Source organism: Panthera pardus, unplaced genomic scaffold (genome assembly GCF_024362965.1).
Source record: "Panthera pardus isolate Hobbes unplaced genomic scaffold, ASM2436296v1 HiC_scaffold_22, whole genome shotgun sequence".
In the NCBI taxonomy this organism is placed as follows: Eukaryota; Metazoa; Chordata; class Mammalia; order Carnivora; family Felidae; genus Panthera; species Panthera pardus.
In genome coordinates, this window is record NW_026526788.1 from 35,131,897 (window position 1) to 35,147,699 (window position 15,803).

General features: G+C 45.5%; 1 long non-coding RNA gene across 2 annotated transcripts in view; it reads left to right on the forward strand.

Moving 5' to 3' along the window:
- The window catches only part of LOC109264448 (uncharacterized), a 107,983-nt gene that overhangs the window by 30,320 nt on the left and 61,860 nt on the right, over positions 1 to 15,803 (forward strand). The gene's annotated exons all lie outside the window — the stretch shown is intronic.

Genomic DNA, 15,803 nt, shown 5'->3' on the forward strand with positions numbered 1-15,803 from the left:
GATCAAGCCCAATTTATCATTTTTCCCTTTATGCATCATGCTTTTGATGTCATATCTAAGAAATTTTTGCTTAACTCAGGTACAGAGATTTCTAGAAATTTTAGAGTTTTAGGTTTTACATGGTAAGTCTATGATCCATTTTGAGCTAATGTTTTGCATATGGTATGAGGTCTAGCTTGAACTACATTTTTTTTTTTTTACATATACATGTCCTATTGTTTCAGCGCTCTTTCTTGAAAAGACTAGCCCTTCTTCACTGAATTGACTTTGCATCTCTGTTGAAAATGTATTGTCTACATATGTGTGGGTCTCTTTCTGTTCCCTTGATCTGTCTGTCTCTTTCGATGCCAGGACTACACCATCTTGCTAGCTGCAGCTTTCTAACAGGTTCTGAAATCAGGTAGTGCTAGACCTCCACCTTTGTTCTTTTTCAAAGTTGTTTTGGTTATTTTTAAGTTTTTGTTTAAATTTCCATATGAATTTTAGAATCAGTTAAGAATTTTTCAGTTTCTGCCAAAAGCCTGCTATGATTCTGATTAGGATTGATTTGATGCTGTACATCAGTTTGGGAAGAAGTGACCTCATAACCATCTCCTGACCTGTGAACTGGGTATATGTCTCCATTTATTTAGATCTGCTTAATTTTCTCTCGGGAATGGTTTGTAGCTTTCAGTATACAAGTCTTACACATCTTTTGTCAGATTTATCCCTAAATAGTTCATATTATGAACTAATTCATGTTATATGAATATTATAGTATATTATATGGTATTATATGATTTTTAAAAAAAACATTTTAAAGCTTTATTGAGGTATAATTGACAAATAGAATCATAAGATATTTAAAGTGGACACCACAGTGATTTGATATATGTATATGCTGTGAAAGGAGTGCCTTCCCATCTAGTTAACTGACATCCATCCCTTCATGCTCCTCCCTTCCTCCCTCCCTCCCTCGCTTCCTCTCTCCCTTCCTCCCTTCCTCCCTCCCTCCTTTCTTTCTTTCTTTCTTTCTTTTGAAAATATTTAACCTCTTAGCAAATTTCAATTATGCAATACAGTGTTATCAATCATAGTCTCCATGTTTTATATTAGATCCTCAGACCTTATCATCTTATGGCTGAAAATTTGTACCCTTTTACCAACCTCTCCCTATGTTTCCAACCCTTACCCTGACAATCACTTTACTATTTCTATGAGTTTGACTTTTTTAGTTTCCACATGTAAGTGATGCCATGCAGTATTTTTCTTTGTCTGCCTGGCTTATTTCACTTAGCAAAATGCCTTCAATTCCATCCATGTTGTTGCAAATGGCAAGATCTCCTCCTTTCTCATGGCTGAGTAATATTCCATTATTTATATATATCCCACATCTTTATCCATTCATCCATTGATGGACACTTAAGTTGTTTCCAGATTTTGGCTATTGTGAACAATGCTGCAGTAAACATGGGAATACAGATATCTCCTGTTTTCATTTACTTTGGTGATATACCCAGAAGCTGGGTTCTATTTTTAATGTTTTGAGGGCCCTCCATACTGTTTTCCATAGTGGCTATACCAAATTACATTCCTACCAACAGTGCATTTTCTCTACATTTTTGCCAACACTTGTTTTCTCTTATCTTTTTGATATTAGTCATTCTAATTTCTACTATAATGGAATATGAATTCTTATTTAAATTTCCATTTGTTCAGTGCTAGTTTATAGAAATACATAGATTTTTGGACATTGATCTTGTATTCTGAAATCTTGCTATACTCATTTATTAGTTTTAATAGGTTTTTATAGATACCAATGGATTTTCTACGTAGATGATCATTTCATATGCAAATAAAGACAATTTGTTTCTTCTTTTCCAAACTGGATGCCTTCTTAAAAATCTTTTCTTGGGGTACCTGGGTGGCTCAGTTGGTTAAGTGTCCCACTTCAGCTCAGATCATGATCTCACAGTTCATGAGTTTGAGCCCTGCATCTGGTTCTGTGCTGACAGCTCAGAGCCTGGCGGCTGCTTTGGATTCTGTGTCTCCCTCTCTCTCTGCCCCTCCCTTGAAAATTAAAAAATTAAAAACAAATCTTTTCTTGCCTTATTGGATTGTCTAGAACTTCTACTACAGTGTTGAATGGGAGTGACAAGAGTGATATTATTATCTTGTTCCTGATCTTAAGGAAAATGCATTAGGTCTATCATCATTAAGAATTGTACTAGCTGTGAACTTTCCATGGTGCTTTTTATCAGGTCAAGGATGTTTCCTTCTATTTCTTTCTTTCTTTCTTTCTTTCTTTCTTTCTTTCTTTCTTTCTTTCCTTTTTTTTTTTTTTTAACATTTATTCATGCTTGAGAGACAGAGAGAGAGAGACAGAACATGAGCAGAGAGGGGGCAGAGAGAGAGACACACACACAGAATCTGAAGCAGGCTCCAGGCTCTGAGCTGTCAGCACAGAGCCCACTGAGGGTCTCAAACCCAAAAACTGTGAGATCATGACCTAAGCTGAAGTCGGCCACTTAACTGACTGAACTTCCCAGGCACCCCCTTCTATTTCTAATTTCTTAGCATTCTCATCATGAATGGGTGTTGGATTTTGTCAAATTCTTTTTTTTTTTTTTTTTGCATTTATTGAGATAATCAATTGGCTTTTATCCCCTTCACTCTATTAATAAGGTGTATCATATTAATTGATTTTTGGATGTTAAGTCAATCTTACAGTCTTGGGATAAACGCTACCTAGTCATAATGTACTACTCTTTTTATATATTGTTGGATTCAGTTTGCTAAAATTTTGTTAAGAATTTTTATATCAAGGGATATTGGTCAGTAGTTTTCTTTTTTAGTAGTATCTTTGTCTAGTTTTGATAAAGTGATATTAGCCTCACAGAATGGTTCAGAACTATTCTGTCCTCTTCAACTTCCTGAAAGAGTGTGTAGAATTGGTGTTATTTCTTACTTAAATATTTGATAGAATTTACCAGTAAAATCATCTGGGACTGGGAAGGTTTATGACTATAAATTTGATTTCCATAATAGATACAGGGGTATTCAGGATATCCATTTATTCTTTAAAAACTTTTTGTAAACATTTTTATTCATTTTTTGATAGAGCGAGATAGAACGTGAGTGGAGGAGCGGCAGAGAGAGAGGGAGACATAGAATCTGAAGCAAGCTCCAGGCTCTGAGCTGTCAGCACAGAGCCTGATGTGGGGCTTGAACTCACAGACTGTGAGATCATGACCTGAGCTGAAGTCGGGCGCTCGCTCAACCAACCGAGCCACCCAGGCACCCAGGATATCTATTTATTCTTGCGTGAGCTTTAGTAGAATTGGCTGAAAAATTGTGAGGGGTGCTTGGGTGGCTTAGTTGGTTAAGTGTCTGACTTCGGCTCAGATCATGATCTCATGGTTTGTGAGTTCAAGCCCCACATCAGGCTCTCTGCTATCCGTGCAGAGCCTGCTTTGGATCCTCTGTCCCACCCTCCCCCTCTGCCCCTCCCCTGCTTCTTCTCTCTCTCTTTCCCTCAAAATAAATAAACTTAAAAAAATTGTGGCCATTATTTCTTCTTGACCTCCTCTCCTTTCTTTTGGGGATTCACGTTGTGTGTGTGTGTGTGTGTGTGTGTGTGTGTGTATTATATAAAATATATATTACATAATATTGTGTAATTATATAATTATATATTAGGCTGCTTGAGTTGTTCTACAGTTTGCTGATGATGTGTTCAATTTTATTTCTCTGGAAGTTGATATGGATCTTTTTTTATATCTTCCATATCTCTACTTAACATGTTTGCTTTCTCCTCCAGCTTTTGGAAATATGGATACAGTTACATTAATGGTTTTACTGTTCTTTGCTAATTCTAATGTCTGTGCCAGTTCTAGGTTTTTATTGATTGATTCTTCTCCTCTTTATGAGTTGCATTTTCTACTTCTTTGAATGGGTGGTAATTTTTGATGAATGCCAGACATTTTTTATTTTTTTATTTTTTTATTTTTTAATATATGAAATTTACTGTCAAATTGGTTTCCATACAACACCCAGTGCTCATCCCAAAAGGTGCCCTCCTCAATACCCATCACCCACCCTGCCCTCCCTCCCACCCCCCATCAACCCTCAGTTTGTTCTCAGTTTTTAACAGTCTCTAATGCTTTGGCTCTCTCCCACTCTAACCTCTTTTTTTTTTTTTTTTTTTTTTTCCTTCCCCTCCCCCATGGGTTTCTGTTATGTTTCTCAGGATCCACATAAGAGTGAAACCATATGGTATCTGTCTTTCTCTGTATGGCTTATTTCACTTAGCATCACACTCTCCAGTTCCATCCATGTTGCTACAAAAGGCCATATTTCATTTTTTCTCATTGCCACGTAGTATTCCATTGTGTATATAAACCACAATTTCTTTATCCATTCATCAGTTGATGGACATTTAGGCTCTTTCCATAATTTGGCTATTGTTGAGAGTGCCGCTATAAACATTGGGGTACAGGTGCCCCTATGCATCAGTACTCCTGTATCCCTTGGATAAATTCCTAGCAGTGCTATTGCTGGGTCATAGGGTAGGTCTATTTTTAATTTTCTGAGGAACCTCCACACTGCTGCCAGACATTTTGAATTTTACTTTGTTGAGTACTTTGTATTTTTATTTATTTTTTAAAATATTTATTTATTCTTGAGAGAGAGAGACAGAGCATGAGCAGGGGAGGGGCAGAGAGAGAGAGGGAGATACAGAAATGGAAGCAGGCTCCAGGCTCTGAGCTGTTAGCACAGAGCCTGACACGGGCTTGAACCCACAAACTGTGAGGTCATGACCTGAGCTGAAGTCTGGCACTTAACCGACTGAGCCACCCAGCTGCTCTAGTACTTTGTATTTTTATAAATCTCTTAAAGCTTTCCTCTGGATGCTATTGGAACAGTTTGATCCTTTTGGGTCTTGCTTTTAAAATTTGCTAGGTGGAAACAGAGTAGTGTTTGTCTAGGGCTAATTTTGCCCCACCACTGATGCAAGACCCTTCCAAGTACTCTACCCAATACCCAGTAAAAAAATGAGCATTTCCAGTCTGACTGGTGGAAACAGCCAAATATTCTTGGCCCTTTAATCTTTTCTGATAGTTCTTTCAGTGGCCTCGGGTAGCATCCTCATACACCATGCACTGGCCAGTACTTGAGTATTTAAGGAAGAACTACACATCTCTGAGGTTGCCTGTCTGTGCAGCTCTCTCCTCTCCAGGAATCTATCCTGCAAATGCCACCAGATAACTTGATTTACTCAGAGATCATCTTAGCTCCATCTCCTTAACTCATCTCCTTAACTAAGCTCTGCCTGGGATTCTTCCTCTCTTTGCTGCATCCTGGAAACTCTCAAAGCAATAAGTTAGGAAAAGTATATGGCTCACCTTGTTGATTTCCTATCAATGTTGCTTCATTTTCAGTGTCTCAAAAATTGTCTCATGTATTTTGTGCTATGTTTTAATTGTTTCAGGTGGGAGAATAAATCCTGTCCCTGTTACTCCATCTTGGCTGGAAGTGGAAAGTGCTCAGTGCTCTTTTGCTTTCAAAACAGTGCCATTAAAGTGGGAGGCCAGCAGTTCTGGAGGAGACTGAGGGGGTTATGGGATTGGCTGGAAGGAGAGGAGTGAGTTTAAATGAGAGGGTGTGCATCTCTGTGCCCATAGCTGTATATCTGTCATCCCTGATTGCACATCTGTCTGAATGTCTGTCTGCATGCCTGAATGCATTCTACCAGAGTTCAGGAAGCTGTCTGTGGCTGCCCCCCAGGACAGGGTTCTTCCTTCTGTCTGCTCAGGTGAAATTCCGGGCTGCTCATACAGTCATCCTGCCAAATTTCTGGATGTCCTATGCCAGAGTTCATCAGGCCTGGGCCGGCCTGTGGACAGGCTGCAGATGAGCCAAGCAGACATTTGCCTTATGTAATTCTGATTGGGAAGACAGGGTGGGAGCAGAATGGCTTTTCTGTTTTGAGTCTGCTGGGGCTAGTCTGAGGGCCCTGCCTCTCCTCTCCCTTCCCACAGGCCCCAGGCTGACCCTTCTGTGGTTTGTAGCTTGCATGCTGGTCTCTCTGGGCATAGGAGGGCTCTGGGTGTTGCCATTAGCCCAGCCCAGGTCTTGGAGGAACACAACCTAGTGTGTGCCAGCCTTTAGCAGAGATTTCTCTTCTTCTCCACTTGCTCCCCTCACCCATGCTAGGGGCTGGGCAAGGGTTCATGTTGCCCAGGCCACCCCCATAGCAACCAGCTCATTCTGATGCCTTTTTTCCTAAGAGTGGGCAATAGGACATAAAGGTGTGTCTATAGCAAGAAGCAAATTTCCCATGATAATTGGAATAGATGAACAGTGTATATTTACTTATCAAATTTGATATTTAATTATCAAATTAAATTTGGTTCAAGGCCCCACTTGTCAAGATGGATAATCGGCCCAAGAATTCTAGAACTTATGCAGACTAAAAAAAAAAAAAAAAAAGTGAGGATTTAATCCAATTAAGTATTTAAAGTGTGTATATCTCTAGTAGTCTATTGATTTAGCTCCCTGGGAAATCTAGATTTGGGGGAGATGTTCTCACAGGTCCATAAGGGGACATGTATATGTTCACTATGGCATTGTATATGGTGATGTGGATTTGGAGGCAAATTGGCCGATGTCCTGCCTGGAGTAAGATGAGAACCAGGTGCAGGAAAGGCCTGACGGTGCAATGTCTCTCATTCCGTAATACCTTTGTTGAACTCCTGTGATGAGCTGCTCAGAGTGATGTGTTACGTTGCTGGGAAGCTCAGACTGTGCTAGAATCACATCTCCTTGCAGATGATTATAGTGACTTTGCTAATTTGGGAGTGGGTGTATGCATTTGGGAGTAACATCATGTATTCATGTATTCATTCGGTCAGTCATTCATTCATCCTTTCATTCACAAAACAGTTATAGGGCAACAGCCTCTGCTAGGTTTTGGAGATACAGGGGTCTCTGCTGACAAGCCAGTGGGGGAGGCAGATATTAAACAAATAAACATGTCATCATATTGATGATTCTGGCAATAAAGGAAAATAACATCATTTGTATGACAGAACTAAGGTTCATAAGGGATAGATAAAGGAAGACCTCTCTGAAAAAGGAACATTGAAATGAGACCTGAGAGCTGAATAGAGCTAAGTGTATTCTAGGTGGGATAATGCAGACACGAGGGTCCTGAGGCCTTCAAAAATGGCTCTTCCTGGCTCGAGTGAGGCATGTGAGCTGGAGTGAGCAGAGGAGAGGAGCCTGGGGGCAGAGGCAGGGCTAGGAACATGCAGAGCCTACTGCTTGATAAGATGGCCACATAATTTATCATCCAGACTAGGGCACATTTGAGACTGGGAGGCGTGATACTAATAATAATGTCGGGATAACAGGTCACCCTACTTGTAGGTCAAGGTAAAGAGTTTCATTCTCAAGGATGTGAGAAGCCACTGGGGTCTTGAGGAAAGAGAGATGTGACCTGGTTTGCACCTGGAGCCTGAAATGGGGCTGTAGCACTGAGAAACCTTCCATCATGTTTCCTTTATGCATGTAGGAGCCTCTTGAAAAAGGTTTGGGCAATATCAGAAATCTGGGCGTGAGAGAGGCAGACAAGAGCACCTGTTGAGTCTTGCAGGCTGGGCGGAGAGCTGGCGTGTAGCAGCACCTCCCCCCAAGCCCCCCACCCAGTGGCCCTGTTTGAGTGTGCCACCTGTCTCTAGCCTGCTTCTAGGCAGATGTTTCTCCCAGCAAGTGAATCTGTCCCCATTTGGAGACAGTGATGAGAACTTTCCCCATGGGCGCTACAGACTTGGTGGGGAGGGAATGCTCAGTCCTGCCCCAGCAGCAGGTAGAGGTAGGAAGAGAACAACCCTCTTATAACAACCGAATGCAACTTGACTCTCAATGACTTTATAAAGCAAGAGTGTGACATTTATCACTAAAGTGACAGGGTCTCTGGCATCCTGATCTTTACCTTCCTGTGGGAATTATCCACCCCCCCCCCCCCCCGCCACTTCACTCACTCATTCCATTGTCTGCCCAAGCAGAGTCCACAGCTGGCTCTGGGGCTCACACATGGGAGAGTGATCATGGTGTCACCCCTCCCCATGCACAAACAGATCCACAGACCCAGGTCCAGAGGACAAAACACAAACTCCTACCATCAGGGAGCTTGGGGGTAGACAGAACGCAGAAGAGATGGTAGCTTTGGAGGGAGCCAAATTTCCCAAACTCCCCAAAGTTGTCTGTGCACATAGCCAGCAAATCAGTCTTTCTCCAGCTGGGCCCCAGGTCTCTTCCATGAGAGTAAGAGACAGCCAAGGGTAAGAACTACATGTGGCAGGCACTGTCCATTGCACACCCAGCAGCCATCCTCTCTCCTTCCCTGTTGATAGTGTGACTTGTACATCTAGCACCTGGAGGGTCTTGGTCTTTGGGAAGCTGGGACCCTGGGCCCGCTCCCAGCCCCAGGGGATGAGTTGTGATTGGTTTAAATGAACTGCGGCAACTCTTTCTCCTGGCTTCCTATTGGTCTCGATGGGGGAAGGTGGCGGATTGGGATCCAGTTCTGGCAAATGACATACAAGAGGAAGTCTCCTCTTCCCAAATAAAAAGACAAAGGGTTGGCTGGAGAATTCTTTCTCGCCCTTGTCTCTAACCTCTTTTCCCTCTCTGGACTGCGACATAATGCTTGGTGGTACAGCAGCCACTTGGTCACCGGAATGCAAGAAGCTGGAATGTAAGGGGGATAGAGCAGAAAGATAGAGATTGTTTGAAGTCCTCGTTGAGCTGCGCCAGTCCTGGATGACATGTCTCTGGCCTTCTTGTTACGTGAGACAAATAATGTCTACTTGTTTAAGGGGCTGTACCCAGGCGTCTGCAATCCACAGCCTAAGTGTGGCCCTTATTCTCACCCCTGTAAAGCAGCTGGGGCTTCCGGTTTGGGGACCCCTACCCCCATCGTTAAAGGAAGAATTGAATGACACAGAGAAGTAAGAGGCTCCTAAGATCATGAACACCAGCTTGTCTTCTTTCCTAGCAGGATGACCTTGGGTGAATCAACCTCACTGGGTCTTAGTCTCCTCATCTGCACAGTGAAAGCAATAACGAACACTTGCCTCAGGATTGTTGGGAAGGAAGTGAGAAAATAAAAGGGATAATGAGAAAGAAAGCAGGAAATCCCTGGATGTAAAGTAAAGTAGCTGTTCAATAAAAGTCAGCTTGCTTCCCTCTTTGGGAGTTACATGGAGCCACCCCTCCAACTCTGGCTGTCAAGTCACACACACACACACACACACACACACACACACACACACACTGTGCATGTCACCCTTATTACCAGGAGAGGGTTTTGCATTATGGAACCTTGAGTTTTAAATTAAGTGTCAAATATAATTTGGCCACACTAAGAATTAATTATATGACTGCCCTTAGAAAAGCCAGGAAGCTCTGCTCTGAGTGTGAAATTGGTGTCTGCCCACAAGGGAGGGAACCTCCTTCCCAACCAGTAAGAGTGAATGGAAGGGGACAAGGATGGTGTTTGCATGGTCGGGGCGTTTCCCACCTTGGACCCTCTGGAGCAGGGCTCCTTGAGGAGTGGCCAAGGGGTAGGGCTGAGGGGGCAGAGATGAAAACATTGCTGGGAGGTGTCCTCCCTGTCACAGCCACAGCTAGCTCCGCCCCCCATGGCTTGTGCCCATCTGTCAGCTGCAGACACACATGTGGCTGGTGTCAGTCCTTCTCCTTTAAGGGAAGGGAAACATTTCCTGAAGGGGGGTGGGGGAAGAGGGAGACATGTGGCCAGAAGGGAGGCCACATTTGTCTCGATGACAAACCAAGGACAAAAGCTCAGTCTGGAGCATTCCAGGAGGGGCCTGCCTCCTCCTGAGGGTGGAGAGAGCCTTCCTCCCCCGGCCTTAGGGCCCAGGGCATGTTTTGAGTGGGGGAGACATGTGCTGGGCATAAGCAACTGGGCATGGGCATCCAGAACCCAACCCCAGTCGACAGCTGCCACCCCCCAGCCAGCCTCCCTGCTCTGAGGAGTCTGGGTTTAATTTTCTGGTCAGTGCTAAAAGGAGGAGGAAGAGGACGACGAGGAGGAGAAGAAAGGAGCGAGCTGAGGCTCTAATGCAGTCGGCTGGGATCTGTCACTCAGCGCACAGCCCGCTGACGACTCAGGGCAGCCCCAGCTGTAAGCAGCCCATGATTTATGGACACCGAGTGAACTCCTGCGGCAGAAACCAGCCTTGAGATCAGAGCGGCAATAGGGCCCTTTTTTTTGGCAGGAGACAGGGCCTGCATTTTTCTCATTCATGCCAAACTGCTTTGCACGGCAATTAGCTCTGTCCTCATTTAGTCTCTGGTCCCAAAGGGTAATGAAAGTCATATATCATCTTCAAGACTGCTAATTATTGAGCTCGCTTACAGGTAGGCTTTGTAACTGTGAGAAGGGCCTGTCGGCCCAATATTTATTACTCTTCCAATAAGTAAGCAAAGTGGGGTGGGGGCACTGGAGGGAGAGGGAAAAGGAGGAGGGGGGAAAATAGGGGGGACAAACAACTTTCTTGAGAGACCGCCCAACCCCAGCCCTGGGATCTCTGACATACCTTCTGCAAATGTGCTCATCAGAGGGGAAACATCTTTATTCTGCGGAGCCATTTTTCATGCCCTAACAGACCAGTCTAGGAGAGCAGAGTGGTGAGGGGAAGCCAGTGGAGGGATGGACTGAGGTCTGCAGGGAAGGGGATGGAGGGGCAATGGGGAGGAGAGCACAGAAAGAGAGCAGGGTGGAAACAGAAGACAGAATCCCCCCAGCCCCAGGTTCAGAACATTCCCCTGTTGTTCTTGGGGCTGCTGCGTGGATGGTGGGGTAAGCGTCAGGATTAACTCTGTCATATCAGGGCATGGAGTATGTAAGGCTAATGCTGGAAAGGTTTTTTGTCTGAGCCCTTTGCCTTTATTTGGTTGTCTTGCCACCACACAGATGTACTATCTGGATTATAATTTACAGATTTCCATGGGTGTGGTTAACTCAGGGGAAGGTAGACTCTTATTTCCATGCAAACGGACTTTAAAAATATAATGAATTTGGGGCGCCTGGGTGGCTCAGTCAATTGGGCCTCCGACTTCGGCTCAGGTCATGATCTCGTGGTTTATGGGTTCGAGCCCCGCGTCAGGCTCTGTGCTGACAGCTCAGAGCCTGGAGCCTGCTTCGGATACTGTGTCTCCCTCTCTCTCTGCCCCTCCCCGCTCCCTCTCTGTCTCTCTCTCTCCTTCAAAAATAAATAAACATTAAAAAAATACATAATGACTTTTTAGAAAAACTACGTGTAAATATTAGCCAGGTTACTGATTTTTAAACAGAGGATGCAATTAAAGCCAGAGCTAAAGAAAGGTGTCACTCGGTTTCCTGAAGAGCTGGCTATTAAATATTCACCAGCACACAGCTGGGAAGGACCCATGCTGTAGCTCATGGTAATTTCTCTCCATCAGAGGGAAGTGCAGAGAGCACTGGTGAGTGAGTCTAGAGACCTGAGTTCTAGACCTGGCTTTGCCAGTAAGGGATCCTGACCTGAGCTCTTTGTCCTCATTTGTATCAGGTGGTCTCTTAGGTGCCACCATAGCCACAGGATTATGTATAAAAGTATTTTCATAAAGAGCTTGAAGCCACAAAATGAAGCTTAATTGAATTTACATTTTTGCTCACAAATATAAAATGTCTCCCCCATACCCATGTAGAATAGGGCTAAGGCTGTGGGTATTTGTGCAAAGCACATGTTGCTGTATGAACTGTATAGGTGTAGAAGACATTCTGCTTGCTCATTCTTCACCATTTTTGGAGCAAGACAGACTAGGGTAGAAAGCCATCACTTCCTTCCTCTGTGACCTTAGATTGGTTAGCTTCTCTGTGTTTCTATTTGCTCCACTGGGAAATGAGCATACTCAATAGTGTCTATTCACAAGGTGCTGTGAAGAGTGAATGAGATCATGCCCATTGAATGTTGGGCGCTGACTTGGTGCATGGCAAGTGCTGAGTACCTCCTTGGTGTTGCTGCATTTCTTCCCTGCAGCGTTTCTTTCCCTGGGTAGGGGGGAAGGTGCCCCACACCCACCTCCCAGCTGCCAGAGCCCCTGTATGGGCAGCCAGGGATGAGAAAGAGGGGCTGCTGTCACCTGCCTCCTCCGCTGGAACCTCCCGGCCCCCCAGCAGTTATGCAAACTTTTTTGTGTTTGTTAAGCTCCTACTGCTGGGAGGAAGGTGTGATCCCAGAGTCTCATGTTCTCAGGTGTGGAGGCACTGGCCCTAGGGGCACGACCCTGGATTCTACAGGCAGGTCAGCTAGAAGGACACCAAATAGGCTGTGGAACTCTGAGTCCACTCACCCTGAGCCAGTGTGCCCTCTGCCTACGTGGTTCAGAAATGCCCTTCCACACGAGTCTCTTCTGGTCCTTGCAGGGGGTTGGGGTGTGGAGGGCGTGGTCCTCTCCTTGTCCTCTGGTGATGAGCATCTGTGGCATGGCCTCCACCTGCCTGCTGTTCGCTGGCCTTGGCTCTGGGAGACTCTGGTTCTCTAATGTCACGCTTCTGCATGCTCCAGGTGACTCCCCCACAGTGTCTGAACATGGGCACAGGGTGTTCTCTGTTTTCATCTTTCTGCAGTCCCTGTCTCCCAATCCTGGGGGACAGATGGATCTACCGGCTTGGATGCATGCCCCACCTCCCTCATCCTCTCTCCCAATGCTCTGTCTACAGCTCATCTTGCAATGCACCTTCCACTCCTCCCTGTCCTGGGTTTGTTTCCGTTTACTTTCTTGGCCCCCATCCCAGTTACCTACCGTCCTATGTACCTTGTAATACTACCTACTTACCTTGCAATACTTTCTGGACCTTTGATTTAAGATTTTCTGAGGCTTGAGCAGGGTAGTGATGAGTGGACCCAGGACCTCCAACAAAGTCAGGACCCAAGGCTCCATCCCTAGGTTCTGCTCCTCCTGGTAATGTCATCTTCTTCCCACTGCTTCTCCTCACAGCAGAGTCATGGCTGCTGAAGCTGTGGCCTCACATCAGTGCCCATAGAGGACGAAGATACCTATCCCTGGTCTAGTTATAAAACCCTGGGAAGGACTCAATTATCCCAGCTTGGGACATGTGCTCAACTCTGGATGCATCACTGTGCAGGCAGTCAGCAGATGGGATACTAGGATGGGCCAGGCATGGGCCACCTGCTGGCTCTTGTGCATGGTCAGATGAAGTGTTGTCCAGAAGAAGGGAGATGCTATGCTGAGCAGGGAAGCATGACTCCACTGCAGGTGGAGATGGTCAGCCCCAATATTCCAGCATTAGCAACAACATGCCTAAGCCAAGTTGTGTGGGGGCACTAGGTTCAGACACAGACGATGCTGCTCCATCAAGGATTTGTCTCAGGAGAGCCACATTCATGTTTGGAGGTAGAGGACAATATTTTACTTTTATTTTTATTTTTTATGAACTAGAAGTGGTTATTGCAGAAATTTGGCCAAGGTTGCAGTTGGGTGACTCCAGCTGAGGTTGGGCCAGGGCTCCCTTCCAGGACTAGGCAGGTGGGATGAAGAGAAAGCAGACAGAGTGTGTCTGGGCCTGGGGTCTCAGAGCTGTAGGTGATGTTGGGAGATGGGCTGCAGGAGAGGCCTGTGCTATTGGGCTCCACGTTCAGGGCCTTTACACACCATCCTCCATCACCATGAAGAACCTTTTGAATTGTTAATTCCCAAGCAGTGACACTGACAATTCATCTAGTAACAAATGTGTTCCCTTCCCAAAGGCCCCAGTGGGGTCAGTCAGGAGCTGAACCTTGCCTTCTGCATTGTGGGCTCTCCCTGCCTCACCAGTCACAGACATCATGGACATTCAGACATGCCACCACCTGGCTCCCCTTGGCCTGCAGAGCCCTGGCCTGCTTTATAACCCTGGCAGGTGAGCCTTAGGACAGCCCAGGAAAAAGGAGGGATTCAAGACCTGTGATAAGGTAGAACGCTGCCCAGAGAAAGTGGGGTCAGGATAAAGAGGGGGTATTCACTCAAAGTTTGAATTCATTGGTGGAGGTCTAACTGGGAGTCAGAAGAGAAAGCACTTTGCCCTAAACTTTGCTGCCCCAGGGCTGTGAAAGGACAGCACAGGTACAGGGCCTGTGGGGGTGGGTCTTCTCTGTGGGCAAAACTCCCACACTCTTTTTTTAAGTTTATTTATTTATTTTGAGAGAGAGAGAGAGCGCGAGCATGAGTGGGGGAAGGGGCAGAGAGAGAGAGAGAGAGACAGAAAATCCCAAGGGGGGATCTGACATGGGGCTCAATCCCACGAACCATTTAAACATGACCTGAGCCGAAACCAAGGGTGAGACTCTTAACTGACTGAGCCACCCAGACACCCCCAAATCCCACACTTTTAATACTTCTTGCTACCTGGTGGGCCAGGGTGGCCGGGATGGGTGGAAACAAGGACTGTTTCTGTTAGGGGCAAGGCCTAGGTTTTGAACTGGGATAAAACCTGGCTGGAGAGAGGGCTTGTTTGGGGAGGCAGTCAAGGTACAATAGACGATAATAGCCGAGTCAGCACTGGGTCCCCGCCCGAGATTTGTCTCCTGCCCACAGGCCTCCTGGCCATCTTACCCCTACTGTTTGGGTACAATTGCTACATAATAAAGCACCCAAACTGTTTTATTATATCACTGTGGGCCAGGAATTTGGATAGGGCACAGTGAGAATGGTTTGCCTCTGAGGACCTCGGCTGGGCTGACTCAAAGGCTGAGGGAATCATCTGGAAAAGTCTGGAGTTTCCCTATGAACGTTCTGCAGAGGCTACTCTGGGCTTCCTCACAGCATGGCAGCTGGATTCCAGGAACAGTCACCCTCAGAGAGCCGACAGAAGTTGCGTGGCCTTTTCTAGTATAGCCATAGAAGTCATGCAGTGCCACTTCTGCCACATTCTATTCATGGCAGCAGTAACAAGCCAGCACAGATTGAACAGGAAAGGAATTACTTCTTCTTCCTGGGGAGAGGCAAGGTGATACTGTAAGAAGGGTTTATGGGACAGGAGATGTCAATTGAGGCCATTATACAACCAGCCCCACTTTTGCAAAATCCAACTGCCACACCCATAAATTTGGAAAGATGAGGAAGTCCAGTGGTGAACAGAGGCTCATCCTTACTTCACAGAGGGAACAGATGAGGCTATAGAAGTCATCAAATTGAGAAAGGGCCCTAAAAGCCCAACTCATACTCAATTTAGGGATTCTTTCTGTGGCATCCCATGGAGGTAACCATCTAGGTGCTTCTTGAATACTTGTAGGGATGGGGAGATCATTACCTTACAAAGGGGCCCATTCCAATTGTTGCACAACTGGAATTGTCAGAATGTTCTCAGACTGTGACAAAGTCTGCTTCCCTGTAAGGTCCACTCATTGGCTCTGGTTCTGACCCTGGTGGATGAGGACTGGACAAGAAAGGAGGAAGCTAACAGTCCTGAGTGCCACCTGTGCACCTGGCCTGTGCCTGGGGCTTTCACAGCCATTTGCTGAAGAAGCAGCATGTGCCAACTCACACTCACTGCTGATGGAGATGTCACTTTTCCATCCTGAGGTCCTTCCCCTGTTCCTCAATGACCGGGTTTCCTGATTGCTCATTACCTTTGCCTGTGTTACAGTTTTTCCTGGCTCATCTTTTTTTTTTTTTTTTTTTTTTTTTTTAAGTAGTCACATCACACAAGATTGTCCTATCTTAAGCTTGCCGTCAAGTAAACGCCTCCCGTCATTTTTCACTTTAACTGC